This window comes from Helicoverpa zea, chromosome 14 (genome assembly GCF_022581195.2).
Source record: "Helicoverpa zea isolate HzStark_Cry1AcR chromosome 14, ilHelZeax1.1, whole genome shotgun sequence".
Classification (NCBI taxonomy): domain Eukaryota; kingdom Metazoa; phylum Arthropoda; class Insecta; order Lepidoptera; family Noctuidae; genus Helicoverpa; species Helicoverpa zea.
The window spans coordinates 825,916-840,602 of record NC_061465.1 but is presented as its reverse complement, the minus strand read 5'-3'; positions in this window follow the sequence as shown (position 1 = coordinate 840,602).

The following is a 14,687-nucleotide window of genomic DNA, read 5'->3' as shown; positions in this document are numbered from 1 at the left end:
TCTGAAATATTACGGGATTTATACGGATGCACAGAGTTGTTACCACATAACGCGGGTGAAACCGCTGGCGGAAGCAAGTAAACTTATACAGATTTCGCTTTGACCAGAATAGTTATTATTTTGTCCCTACATACAAGACAACGTGGAGAACATAGGTAGGTAGGTAGGTATTCTCAATGCGTTTGTTTTATACTTTCAATTTGATAGTTACCATACCCCTATAATATTTCAAAGGTGCAGAAGGTCACCACTCCATCAGTTATGAGTCTCAGGGGCGTAATCTACTAAACATATCTTGACTTTCACGATCACCACACACCAATCTGGTGTTTATGTTTACCAACCTAAAATTAATGATAATAATCATTGAACCATGGCCAAAATAATTTGCCTTAACACATAATTTTCTGCTATAAAGTATAACTAACACTTAAACAATTAGGTCACATAACAATTACCTATTTTTTGTATATTGCAAGCTTTAGACAAAAGATTTCAGATTGTATATGCTTAAACAAAAACTGAAAAACGTCATGGCAGCCGAGTAGGTAAAGAACCAACCTCTCATGTACGAGTGAGGGTTCGATTCCAGGTCAGGCAAGTACAAGTTAAGGTATTAGGATTGCCCGGATAACTGAGATGAGGAGGTCAGATAGGCAGTCGTTCCTTATAAAAAACTGGTACTCAGCTGGATCCGGTTGGCCTAGAAGCCGAACCCAACATAGTTGAGAAAAGGCTAGGCAGATAAGATGATTCATATGTAGAAACATGCGCATTTTGTAAATTACAGTAAGAAGCGAATTTTTATTGAATACAAAACAGACAATTATGTGACATTTCAACCTAATAGATGTTTCTATTTAAATTATATAGCAACATCCATGACAATGTGCTGTTTGCTGGGAATTTCTAGTAAAAACCTAGTCCAGACATTTTATGTTCATTCAACCTAACCGTCGCTCTATAATGAACTTTCTAATAATAGGGCCACTACATAAGCGGGGAATACATACCATGAAACGAGCAGCTACAATTCTTGACCACCTACTTTAAATTACAATTTTAATTTAAAGTAGGTGGTCAAGAATTTTAGAAAAAAGGTTAAAAGTAACTGACGAATTATTTCACACTATGTATTGAAAAGGTTTTCTCAAAATTCATTTAAATAATTAAAAGATTTTCCCAATATTTATTAATTTTATTACGGATTACAGAGAATTTCTCAGTATCAATCAATCAATCGGAGAAATTGTTACATAGATATTGTTTACCGATAACTTATTTTCGTTTTTAGCTAATTTGGTCCTAAGTGTACTTAGATGACATAAAATTGTAAAACCACAATGTTGCTTACTCAAACTACTTATACCTACGGCCATTAATTACAAACAAATACAAAGCTTCATAAAAACAAAATACGATCGTGCCCGCTGACTTCCTAGCCCCGAGCGTGGGGTGTATAAACAGGTGCTCGGCTTCCGTTCTCAGTCCTTGATATTTTGCACCCCTGCGCATCCCTGGCCCCTCGCCTTCTTCCCTTGCGGGCCCCACTGGCACTGGCAGGTGTATCGTTGTGGACTGCAGTATTAGTGGTTAAAGATAATTCGAGTGAAAGAGTGTGGTGGTAAAATGGTTTACATTCGAAATTGTATTGGGTTTAGTAAAAAGGTTCTAGCTATTCTAGGTGGTTTCACCTGGTGAAGAAACTTCTTCCCGTACCCAGATAAAACACAGCCCATCCTTAGCGCAGATCGTGTAGCTTACTTACAGTGAAATAATTATTAAATTCGGTTCATTATTTCCGGAACACGTTTATGTCAATCAAATCTTTCGTCTTTTAGCAAAGATTAGTATTTAGATATCATAAAAAATCGGACACTGTTACTCAATTAGCAAGTTCAATTAATAAATTGCTTTTGAAAGACTCGAATATCACAGAATTTTCCCTTAATTCTTATGCTACAGCAACAAAACAGACTTTGATAGGTAATCTCCATAAAAAAACGCATAGTCATCATCACATAAACATTACATAAGTCACCATAACAACTATAAACCAATTTACTCTTAGAAAGTTTGCGAACAAATAGTTTAAAGAGATTATTGTTAAATAACATATTTAACACTACAAATATCAAGTCATTGCTTAATCGGCAATGTGGCGCCACAGGCAGGAACTAGTCATTAGATATAATGAGTTAATTATAAAATTTTATTGAATCGTTCTGTGAGGTAAATCTGTTGAGTCTCCGTGGGTGAGCATAGTTTATCGTTGTCATAGAGGTCGTTTTTTATGGGAAGTCGGAAGAATTCCGAGATAATTATCAAAATTGTTATCAGTTATTAACGTTATTAAGATTAGTTTAATGCTATTTGGTTTTAAGGTTAGCGATACATTTCTCTGTAGGAAAAGTAAGGTACCGATGGAATATATTAGTGACAATTCGAACTAGCTACATATAAAAAACCAAACTAAAACAATAAACGACTAAATAACCTATCTGACTCTTAAACTAACTGAATCTGGCAGAACGTTAACAAGTCACCAAAAATACTCATACTACCTTTAGAACTCTTCCTCTTCAAAATTCTCAGTTCCAGGCATAAAATATGTATGTAGCCAAATAGTTCTATAATCAAAGCCAGCTACATCGTCTTTGGTTAAAGGCCTTTTTCACATTCTTCAGTCTACACACAGCCTAAAACCTCAAGGCCACAATTCCATACTTCACGCAACCGAAGCCAGAGGCGACAACTAGTGCTAAATTAATATCTACTAATAACAATTATTGTAATTGCGTTCGGAATAACGTTTCAATTGGAACTCTTGCGCAAATGAGCGATAATCGCACATGTTATTATGGTAAGCTTTGCGTGAGAGTTTTGTAATAGGGGGCAGGTAGATTTAAATGTGTGTTTAATAAATATCAGGTATGTACATGATGTTAGAGGCCGTCATGGTGATTTTAGAATGCTCAGTTTGTGTGTGAAAGCTCACCTTCTTGCCTTCTTTGTGTACCAGGACTCTGGGTAACTCTTGCAAACGAAGTCTGAATTAATTTTTGGTCAACTTTTTAAATAGCAATACAAAATCTTTGAGAAAGCGTGTAAATGTATTAAAATCATGAGAGACTTTGCTAGCACAGAAAAGAAGCTCAGAGAAGCTTTTCTAATGCATTAACAAGATAAAAAACAAACAAAACAAAATATAACATGTAGTGTCTAAAACTTTCACAAAACCATTGCAACAATGTATAATGTATATCATCGAAAGCCACTCACTATAAACATGATGTGATGCTCAAAAGTGCAAATACATCCCATGCATGGTGTCTTTGCCACCATAACATTATCATAAAACCATAAATCTGGCTTTTAAAGCGACACCATAAGAAGAACTGGTCCATTCATTTCTTCACAGAGTCACAGCAATTTTACACAAATCATTTCTTTACTCGATCTAGTTTCGTTTCGTATAAAAAACGATACAAACACACACTACGCTGTACAGGGTGATCATAAAGTGTTATGTCTCTATTTATTTGGACAGTGGTTGTCAAACTGTGAAAGCTTTTCACCTCTAAAAAATTGGAAGCCTGTTTACGTAGTTACTGATGATGAGGTAGGTGATAGTACTGGTCCACATAAATAAGGATATTTTAAGTTCTGGCAAAAAGGATCTTGTACTTTTCGGTGCTTCTCTCAAATTACCCTATTTCACTTTGTACCTATTTAGTCATTATAACAACAATTGACTAGACTTGCAAATTATATTAATAACACAGAAACCAACACTGTCTTCACAATAATTAAAACAATTTACTTATTCTGACCCTCAGATATTTCTTATCAAATTCTTAATTTCAAAATAATTTGCAAAACTTTGAGTACCATACGCCAAGACCGGTAGAGGCTAGTTAACAAACTCGCACGTTCCAGATACAGTGTAGATACGGTGATTTCTTGCGGCCCGAGTACAGTTGCCACGAGTGAGACTCTTTGCTAGACTGTCCTGGTTCATCAGACCAGGTCAGAACTACTGCGTTTGATAAACAACCATATTATATTGATAGAGCTTAAATTGAATGAAGCATAGCAGTTTGCAAAAAAATTGGATGCCAATTGTGGAAAATTGGATTAAGAGCTAAATTATGGTAATGATGCTTGAACGTCTTACTTGTTGAAGTTTAGTAATGATACTATCTTCAGAATAAACAATACAATTGGTTTTAGTCTCGTGAGATAGCTGTTGTCTACAAAAATTATCAACCTCACACATATTCAAACTACGTTCTCTGAAATCTCATATAGAAAAACTCAATGACACGACCCTACTTCACACTTATCTACAGATCTGTAACTTTATTATTACAGCCCAATAAATAATTTCTTCAAGATTCATATACACAATTCCATGAGTTCACCATCATCGGTCTTTTTATCGACCCACTGCTGGGCACAGGTCTCCTCTCACAGAGAGAAGGATTGAGCGTTAATCACCACGCTTGCTCCAATTTCCATGGTGTGTATGAACTTAATTACTCCTAACACCATCATATTTACTGCTAGATACCCCTTACTTCTTCAATCAGGTAATAAACACACACAATTCCATAAATCCATCCTTATAAAACATTAACAATATTTCCAAGAACAGTAAGATTACCCTAGGAAGAGTTTTTGTCTCACATTCTTACAACCGATGCTTGTAAGCGGAGCGACGCGCGCCGTCGAGCGTGGCGTGGCGTGGCGTGGCGTAACGTGGGGGTGAAGTAATCGCTTGCATGCGAGATTGTTTGTGGTTGTGGAAGATAATTTGATTATTTTGAAGGTCAGTGGTTATCAGATGATCTGTGCTTATTTTCATTTAATCATCAGCTTGGTGTGTAATTTTAGGCTGTTAGATGAACAGATCCCTTAAGGCTTTTTGTCCCATAACTTATTGAAATAAGTGAATTTTGACAGGTTTACACGTGGGTTTACAGTTGAATACTTTTTAAATAACAGGGTTAACATTTTCAGGATTATTTAAACACGTACGCAACACGTAATTTGTATTTTTGTTGCTTTTCTTCTTTTATGTCCTTGTTTGCTAAAACCTGAAGCATAAATCACAGGTTTGAATTACACAACACTGAAAAAGCTAACAATACTGGTCACATTATCAAGTTCCAGCTATTAACAAGACAGTTTTTACGCAGATGTACGAGTATATACTCGTTGACAATATACTTAATGTATATTATGTACGTAATGTTCAGCGAACGGTGAATAAACTAGAATAATGAAGAAATGCTTCCTACCTTAGATCATTTAACCAACCAGACCCGCCAAGTTCGTAAATCTCATGTGACAAAGTCTGCTTTAATCGCGGGGACTACGCAGAAATAGTGACAGTTCAGTCATGCGTTCTCGATCAAATTGCTATGCATGCACACGACAAAATTGATAAACAGAATTATAAACTTGACGCACATATATGTTCGGCTATCTCGTAGCCCTAAAGAGCAGTTACCATAGAGCAAAGGCAAGGTGGTTTCGTCTCCAGTAGGTTGAATACTCCAAGCTTCCTCCACATCCCAGTGACGTGAATAATTACAGAAAAACTTAACGTTCACTTGATTATAGAGATTACGATGGTTGAGTAATCTGGTGCTGTTTACACAATGCCTGATGATGGCCAGTCGCCGTTTCCTTGTTAGTGAATATTTTGTGTTTGTCATGCCTTTCATTGCGATCTAAACGAAATTAAATGATGTTAAGCATGTTTGAATGGTGATGGTGTGACTAAGATTTAAATTGGTAAAAGAGTGTGTGTGCATGTCACACTGTTTTGATGACATGACAATTTAAAAAAATATAAGTAAATCATACTTCGTGTGCATTAGTTTTAAGTTATTTATATTAGTGTGTGATTAAATGTATATTTATGTATTGTTTTTTCTATGGGCCTTAGATGCCTGATTTAAATAAATAAAAATAAATAATTAAATGAAAAACACCTATGCTCTTTTTAAATTTCGGGTCATATAAAATTCCATTCAAATTTTGGCGGGAGATTAAAAGAGAGAATAGACAGACATTCAGGCAAGATTTCCTTTAAAATATTATGAGTTTGTATCTATAGAAATAGCTACTATGACTCTCTAAAACTTCGTGTCACAATACAATGGAGTACAATATGGTGCAATTACAAATGTCTAACAAACCTATTTGCTAACTAAGAACAGTGGGACATAAGTCACCACTTATCTCCATCAAGTTTACTGCTCTAACTTGCTGTTTTAACGTTTCAGTAGTTTCGTTTCAAATTAATGTCGTTACTATTCAATGGTGAAAGATGCAGGTTAGTTTTATCGTCTGAAATAGTAGTTAATTTGGTCAGATAATGCCCATATTGTCATTCATCGCCAAGTTAGAACCTATTGGTTCCCCTGTCGTTACAAGATCGCGGTAATCCAAATTCTTCCAAAGATTTCTTTCTGCCTATCTTTGCTCAACAAACATTACCGGTCAAAGTTATACAGAAGACAGACTAATACCTACTTATCGATGACATGCTTCATGCCCATATAAGTATTAGATATTATATATCTTTCTATTGGCTATTCATTTCAACCGTCAATTAATATTTCCAAATGTATTCAACTTTCTTACCATCAATTCCTATTTTAATCAAACCATAGATAATTGAACCACTATCTAACATCAACTGCACCACTAACTACCCGATTGCTTCCTACCCACTGCACCTACAATTACCATAGCAACTACACCATGATTAGCAGATCAGGTAGCATCCTATGCTTTCCCATATACCACAGGTTCATCAGCCTAAGTTTTTTCCCCTGGCGTCTTGGACCATGGCCGGCGGTAGACCATAGCACATTAGTTGAAGCAGCCATCTGTGACTCCCAGTATACCACCATTGTATGTAGACTTAGGAAGGTTTAGACAGGGCATGGAATGTTATACAATAGGATTTAAAAATACTACAAACTTATTGAATGATGATACTTACATAATAGTGACAGAAATAATAGAATGTTGGACAATTTTGAAGTAAAATATTTCTTAATAAAAAATATTCGTAGCTATTAAACGCTTTCCCTTAATAATTCTTCTTATTATTACTGTTATAAGATACCAATTTCAAGCGTGAAAAGCTATTTAGGAGACGATTTAGTAACATCAAGCTAATATCCATAAATAATTAACTGTATTTATCTAACCAAGACCGTCAGGAAACGGTACCTAAATGAACTGACAGTTGTTTTCAAAAGATCAAATAAAAAAATAAACTTAAAGCAAAGCAGGGTCTCGTCAATGCATTTACCATATTATTATTCATAAAAGCTGCAAAAGCAATGATTTATCGGCAAATTAACGTACTAACTTCGATCTTATAGAAAAGCAGTCTGCATAGATTATCTCTGAGCCTGTTAAAGTGACGTGCGGCGGATATATTTAATCTAATGGCGTGTTATCTATATCAGTAACAGGAGTTAAGAGATAACGGCTTGTAAGTGTTTAATTAAAATAAACCCTGTCTGCACGAGAGGGTTAGTGTCCACTTCAACAAGATTGTAGGGGTCCATTTGCATAAGAAACTTTAGTTACTTGTGGCTACTATTGATTAAAGTTATTAAGTTCTAGCGATTTGTGTGTCCTCTGATAGTCATCCACTACCTAAATAAATTATGTTCGTCCTTAACTTGTAATGAACCAGTAATCCTACAGATACTCATGATGTAAAAATCTGCGCGCAATCATAAGAGATAAATATTCAAGCTTTCTTCTTCAAAACAATTATCGTACAAAATAGAAAGCTTATTTATAACTTATTTATGCGGGCGTCAATCAATCACCACACCACTTTTGATCCTAATCTATAACAAGATCATTTCATTAGATTAAAATGACTGTCAAATCAAGCTGAATCATATTACCACCTTATCACTCCACATCAGAGGCCGTCAAGTGAATTTTGAAAAAAAAACTCTGGCACTAGGACTTGTTAGGAAATTAAACCTGCAGCACTCGATAAGAAGACTAACTGCCTCCAGAAATTGACCAATAAATAACCATAACTGCAATAACTATTCAGTTCAAATTAATAACACTCAACGGGATATCTTTCCAGCAACTAGACTTATACATCTTACGTCAAACGGGTTTACGCAGGCGTCGCGTCGCTTTCAATTCATTTTCCAAGATGGCCGCTTGACATTGCGCGAGATTTTCTCAAATCATGTTTGTTGTAACTCGTAAGATGTGAAGTGAAAGAAATTGCACTCTCATTTAGCTTTCAAATGGTTGAATGTGTTTTTTTGAAAGGATTTATATGTAAAAGGTGTTAAATTATTATGAGCGTTTTGATTAAATAACTTCTGTCATAATATATAAACATACAAAGATCCGTATGTGGATGGATACGGACGATTTGTATGTACGGATGATAGCTAGAAGCCTTATCAAGGTGTATAATAAGGCAGATTGAAAGTCATTTAAAACACTCAGCTGCATCCGTGTAGACTGAACATCAGTCCAGATATTGAAGCTACAATATCCACTTGCTTCACGAAAACAAAACAAATGATTGGGAGGAACTGCCTCTAGGCATCAAAACTAACCTCATATAATTTATTTTTTTTATTTTCTCTACCATGCATTACCATTACAGTTTAACTGAATGCGACAAATGCGCCACTATTATTATTATCACATAACTCATACTAATAACTGATATGTTAAGATATTAAAGAATACTTACTGTACTATCTGCACATAATAATAAACAATGCATTCCTAGTGAATTCTTTCAGAGAACTATAAAATATGTCCGTTTCAGTCGTTATGGGGTTGTTCGTCCGAGTCTATTTCTTCTTAAGTCTATATTACTTGAGGCTACGAAAGCGAATCTCGATCCCCCAATGTACGCAAGTGGCAACCGCAAGGCGTTCAGTGTAATTCGTGCGCCCGCGCACCTCTGTGCTCTACCGTACCCGCGAACTGATTCCGAATATTTTAGTATTTGTCCGATTTTTTTGTAAAGTGCACGTGTGATGTGAAGTGAGACCAAAGGTTGTGAAAAAATACGAACTCGTTTTGAGTCAGTGCTGAATATAAAATATTTTTTTACATCTCCTAACTTCAGAAAAATAATTAAATTTCATTTTATGTTAGAACCTATAAAATGTGATAAAATATATTTTTAAAGTAAAAAACAGTGCAGCTGTCAATTTCATAACTGTCTCATTTTAAACATAGAACGGTTTCTATCAATATCGAATAAGAATCTGCAAAATATAAAACCGATTCGGCCTACAATTTCCATCAATTTTATTACCTTAAAACAAACAAAAGACGTTCAAACGAATAATTAAGTTCCTACACATGTACTAGATACCGTTCTCGCGCAGTGCTAGTCAGTAGAGCAAACAAACATTGCGTTTTGTTTGGCCAAACCGTTGCGAAGTTAATTGCATGAAGCCTCCAATTGAATATTTTAACCAAACATGTGAATTGTTACGTTTACTCAAAGAATTATATTAAAATACCAGTCTAACCAAGGGGTATTTCGTTGTCCGGGTAACTGGGTTGAGGATGTCAGATAGGCCGTCGCTCCTTGTAAAACACTGATACTCAGCTACGTCCGGTTAGACTGGAAGCCGACCCCAACATAGTTGGGAAAAGGCTCGGGAAATGATGACTCAAAGAATTGTAGTTTTAATAGATTTTTCTGTGTAGGTTTAAGACCCCGGATACGTCAAGTTAGAGTAGTTAAATGGTAATTTATTGAGCTTAAGATAAAACTATTTGTAGACGCTCAGATTTGAAGTAAACTAATTGTAACTGGTTTCCCCGAATATCATCTAAATCCGAATATAAATAATCTGTAATTTTTAATATTATATACTCTTTATTATAGGTACTAATATAATTTTGTTATGCAAGTACAACCCAAAAGTAAGCACAAAACTTTGAAAAATTTACAGGGTTTTTCCAAACATTTATCTAAGTGAATACAGATCTAGAACCATTAATATATCCGCGCCAATACTTAACTGATTATACCTAACAAAAACACACACAAAAACGCAGTCAAGAACTAACTTTTTGTCTAGACTCTAGACTATCTTCTTATATACATAATAGAAAAATTTATTATAGACATAATAGAAAAATTACATCTTTCAGAACATAATGATTCCAGCTTCTTATAACACCGACAATTTGTTTAATGTAAAGCCATTTACTTTTATTGGATTGCTCAATTAAGTTGTATTTATTTGATTAAGTGGTTAATTACAATCAATTAACAGTCATTAATAGTGTTTCATCGGGTGTTTAATGCTTGTGATTTATTGAAAGACCTGTTTCTTAACCTACTATCTTTCTTGCGAGTATTTTTGCCGCATTTTTGTTGTAATAACAGTATTTCTAAAACATTACACATGATGTATATTATTTATCAGATTACATAGAGCATATTGATTGCAGCAATATAAAATCGGAACTAAGGAACCAAACCTTAACTACCTTAATACACAAATAAGTTGTATGCCCTAGATGTGTATGTACCCAATTTTCTAAAATGATCCGCACGCAATTGACCCATAAGCTCTTTATTTTATTTAAATTAACACTTATTAAAAACAAACCCGCTTGAAGTAATCAGCCCTCTCTAAACCAAACACCATAGAAAAGGTTTCTTAAAAAAAGGCTCAACTATAAATTTTCGGTAACATTTCTAAAGTCAGTGACCACACAATAGGACCGCAAAGGAAACACACTTGGTTGGCCACTGACAATAGACCAGTTAGACAAGATAATTAGTCACCTTACAATAGACGAGGCTAGTACCGTACGGAGTAAGTGGCGTGAAGGTGATAATCTTGGCCAATGTATCAAAGAAACCTTGCAAGATAATAGTTTGCTGATAGAAATTATATATATCCTGTTTTTGAACATGTTAAGACATTGTATAGAACTTCATCAATGCAACATTCAAATGATCTATGTAAGGTACAAGTACAATGTTTCCCCCTAGTACGTAATAAATTGGCTTGTTTTGCATACTATGGTCCAACATGATTTATTTAGTAACTTATGCCTTCTCAATCAAGAACTTAGAGAAGTTTTATTTTGATATTGATTGCACCTGTAACGCTCAAAGTGATATATAACTACCTAGCAAGCTTTAACAGTACAATCCTAATTCCCAATAGAGATGTGCAAATACTAGCATCAAAACTGAATAAAGCTCATAAACTAAAGTAAATAATCACGAGTGCATTAGTACACCTACGTAATACTTCAGTAAATCCTAATAATATATAAAACCAGCTGAGCTGTGAAATGAATCCTCCTTCGTTGTAGGTGTTGAATCTAAATTGCTAATACTGTGAATCACTGAAACATAACTTGCTGGATTACAATGCCGCGTTGAAATTAACAACTGCTTAGCTTAACTAGTTAAATGATTGCACTTAGGTACAGTATACACTTGAGAGCTTAGTAAAGCAATTTTCATATTTAGCTGAAGGATAGTTTTCAATAGACTGTCTTGTTGGTCTAGTGATCACTATGTTACTACTGCAAATTGAGTCTCAACTTGGATCCACGTGTTTGGCCTTTTAAAATGTAATTAGCCACATAACACCCTCAATCACGAAAGACGTCTTAATCCATATAATTTTATTCTCCTCATTTCTTCCAAAGTTAAATCATTCCGAAGTAACAGCCCCATCTACAATGTATATCTTATCATCTACACAAGCCAAGAATTACATAACCAGTCTCACAGTACACAGGCCTGCCAATCTGTTAAGCCCTACAAATCGGGACATCCTGCATCCGTAGAAACGTTGGAACTTGGACATCCATACATGTAAATCCGGTAGATCCATGGAGCTGAGACATTATCCGTTATATAGCTCTAAGTATGCTGAGGAATCTAGACGCACCTTATATAAGCTCCAAGTTTACTGTAGGCGTAGATGATCCAATAAAACTGTCTAGAATAAGTGTAAAGCTTATTAATCTTTGATATCTGGCTTGTATTAGGTCCTTAAATATTGAGGCCAATGAGGATTTAGGAGGCACGCAAACGTTTAATAATTCTTAGGATTGCCACTAATAATAAAGCTCGTGGACGTAAAGGATTAAAAGTTTTAAACTCCACATTGTTACTGTTTCAAATTAATGTACTTATTTCAAAATGCATGTCATGTCCATCGACTCTTCAAGGAAATATTCGTACCCACAAGAAGTGCTGATACTAAAAAACTTTTCTTGAAACATACATCGACAAGTTTACCTCATCCAGAGAAAGCTGCTGAGCTTATTAGTGACTCACAAACGGACATTGTACCCACTGTATATACAGATACATATGTATCTTTAATACCAGACAGCCTGACTGTATGATTACAATCGAAATGACTCATATCTTATGCCTTGCCTTTACAAAAACTACATATTTGGGAATTCTTGCGCCATGTGCCTTGGGATGCCAAAATGATGATACGAAAGTTTTTGTTTTAAAAATATAACTTCAGTTAGGTCATGGTTAGATTACCTTATAAGTTAAAGCTTTAACAATGCAAAAGAAAACACCCCACCTTAATTTGATAACTGAAAATTTTGAGGATTGAACTAAATAGATCCATCGCGAACTACAATTGTTTAAAAATATTCTTAATCGACTACATAGTTACAAAATGATAAAACGATGCGAAATCCATATACATTGTTGTGACAAAACAGACGAACAAACAAAGATCTAAATATCGATAAGTATTTCAAGATATAAGATCTTGTATGTGATAGAACAGTAACATACATTGTTACATTACTTCTATCTCTCGCTAGACATGGTGTCAATCTTGGTTTGCAAACCATTGTTATAAAGTTCAATACCATAAGTGCAGACTAGCATATGGTTGACACTATATGCAAATCTAATATCACTCCGCCTATTGAAATATTAAAACATGAACATGTCGAGTGTCGACGTTCCTGCTTGCAAATGCAAATGGCTGCTCTGTGAGAAATGAAAATGATTATTCATTTTACATACCAGTTGGAGCTTTACTTCAATGTGACTTTAGAATAATAACCTATCTGTTAGTTTGAGTGAATAGCTCTAAACTTTTGGTAGTAATAAATCTATATTAAAACCTATTGAAGCCTTTGACAAAATTAATGAGTTTTATGCAACCTAAACAAAGTTAGAAGAAACATTGTCTGAAACAAACAATGAAACAAATTCAATCTTCTACAAACAAAAATAATTGAAACTACGCAATACAAAATCGCTCTTACAATCTACATTTGCTTCCCACATCTGACACAACTTATTGGCATAGTTGACACCATTAACGTTCCCATACAATCACATAAAATAGAGGTGCGAACAATACGCAGCAACTCTATAGATTCCTGGGAAGTATAGTGGAATATTTCCCATCGGTATCTATAACAAAAGGTTATGAAACGCGAAAGTATGCCAACGTGGTACATGCAAACGCATTTGGCGAACCCGGGTCCTACGCAAGACAATATCAGGCGGTTTATTTTCTTGTCTCAGTCGTAAATTTCATTAGGTGTAACCGTTTTGGAAGTGGGCAGCGTTACCCAAAGTTTTGTTGCCAACTTGTGTTACAAGTATTGCAATCAAATAACAGCATCATGCTATCATGTAGTTTTACCAAATTGTTAATTCGTGTTCATTTTGTTCGTTTCTAATTTTTGCCCGAATTTATAAAGAAAAAGTAATTTGGCACATTTCCATATCCCATAGTCTTTATTATTTGGTTGAAAAGTGAAAGCTATACTAAAAACTTCTTAAAAATCCGGTTTGTAGGCTTGTCAATACGTCCACTATTTGAGAACCGCTGTTTAGTCAAAGATCTCGCAGAATTTATCGACAATATGGAGTCATGTTACCATAGTAGATCAAATTATCTCCTGCAAATTGAATTTAGGAACCATATCGTATTTTATGTTGTTTGTAAAATGACGTCCTATTATAACTTCAACTAAAACTCGTTCAAGAAATAATATCAAAACTTGTTAACGTTTCTCGCCTTTTTATAATTTTATTTTTTTGAGTAAGAAAAACTATCCAAGTAATTTAATTCTATTCTAGAGCGTAGCGTATTCAATTACTTTATCATTTAGCATGAAACGAGTATAACTGACAAATTAAATAACCGACATAACGATATTTCAGTTGGAAGCTTCAAAGCAATCATCCTAACGGTTTTCTATTAAAGGACAACTTAAATTCTATTAAGATTATGATCAGAACAAAATGTTCGAGAAAAATATCAAAGTCATTATACAAAAGTGTTTAAAAATGTGATGGCAAGCAGAATTGTAAAGAAAGTGAAACGCGGCAAAAGGGAATCCAATTCAAAAGAACACATACCAACGATAGTGGTCACTCCACCAGATAATCGAGACATGAAAGTCAAAGCTAAGAGATCAGATAACGCTAAAGATAATGTTAGAGAAACCGCTGAAGCCTCGACCTCGCAAGTAATGACCAACAAAATGGCTGAATTCAACGTCAATCAACTGATAGCGGAGCTGTCGGAGAACTCGAAAGCGTCGAGAACCGAGATAGAAACGATACAGAGGCGACTACTGCAGCAGGCGAACGAAATATTGAAAGTAAA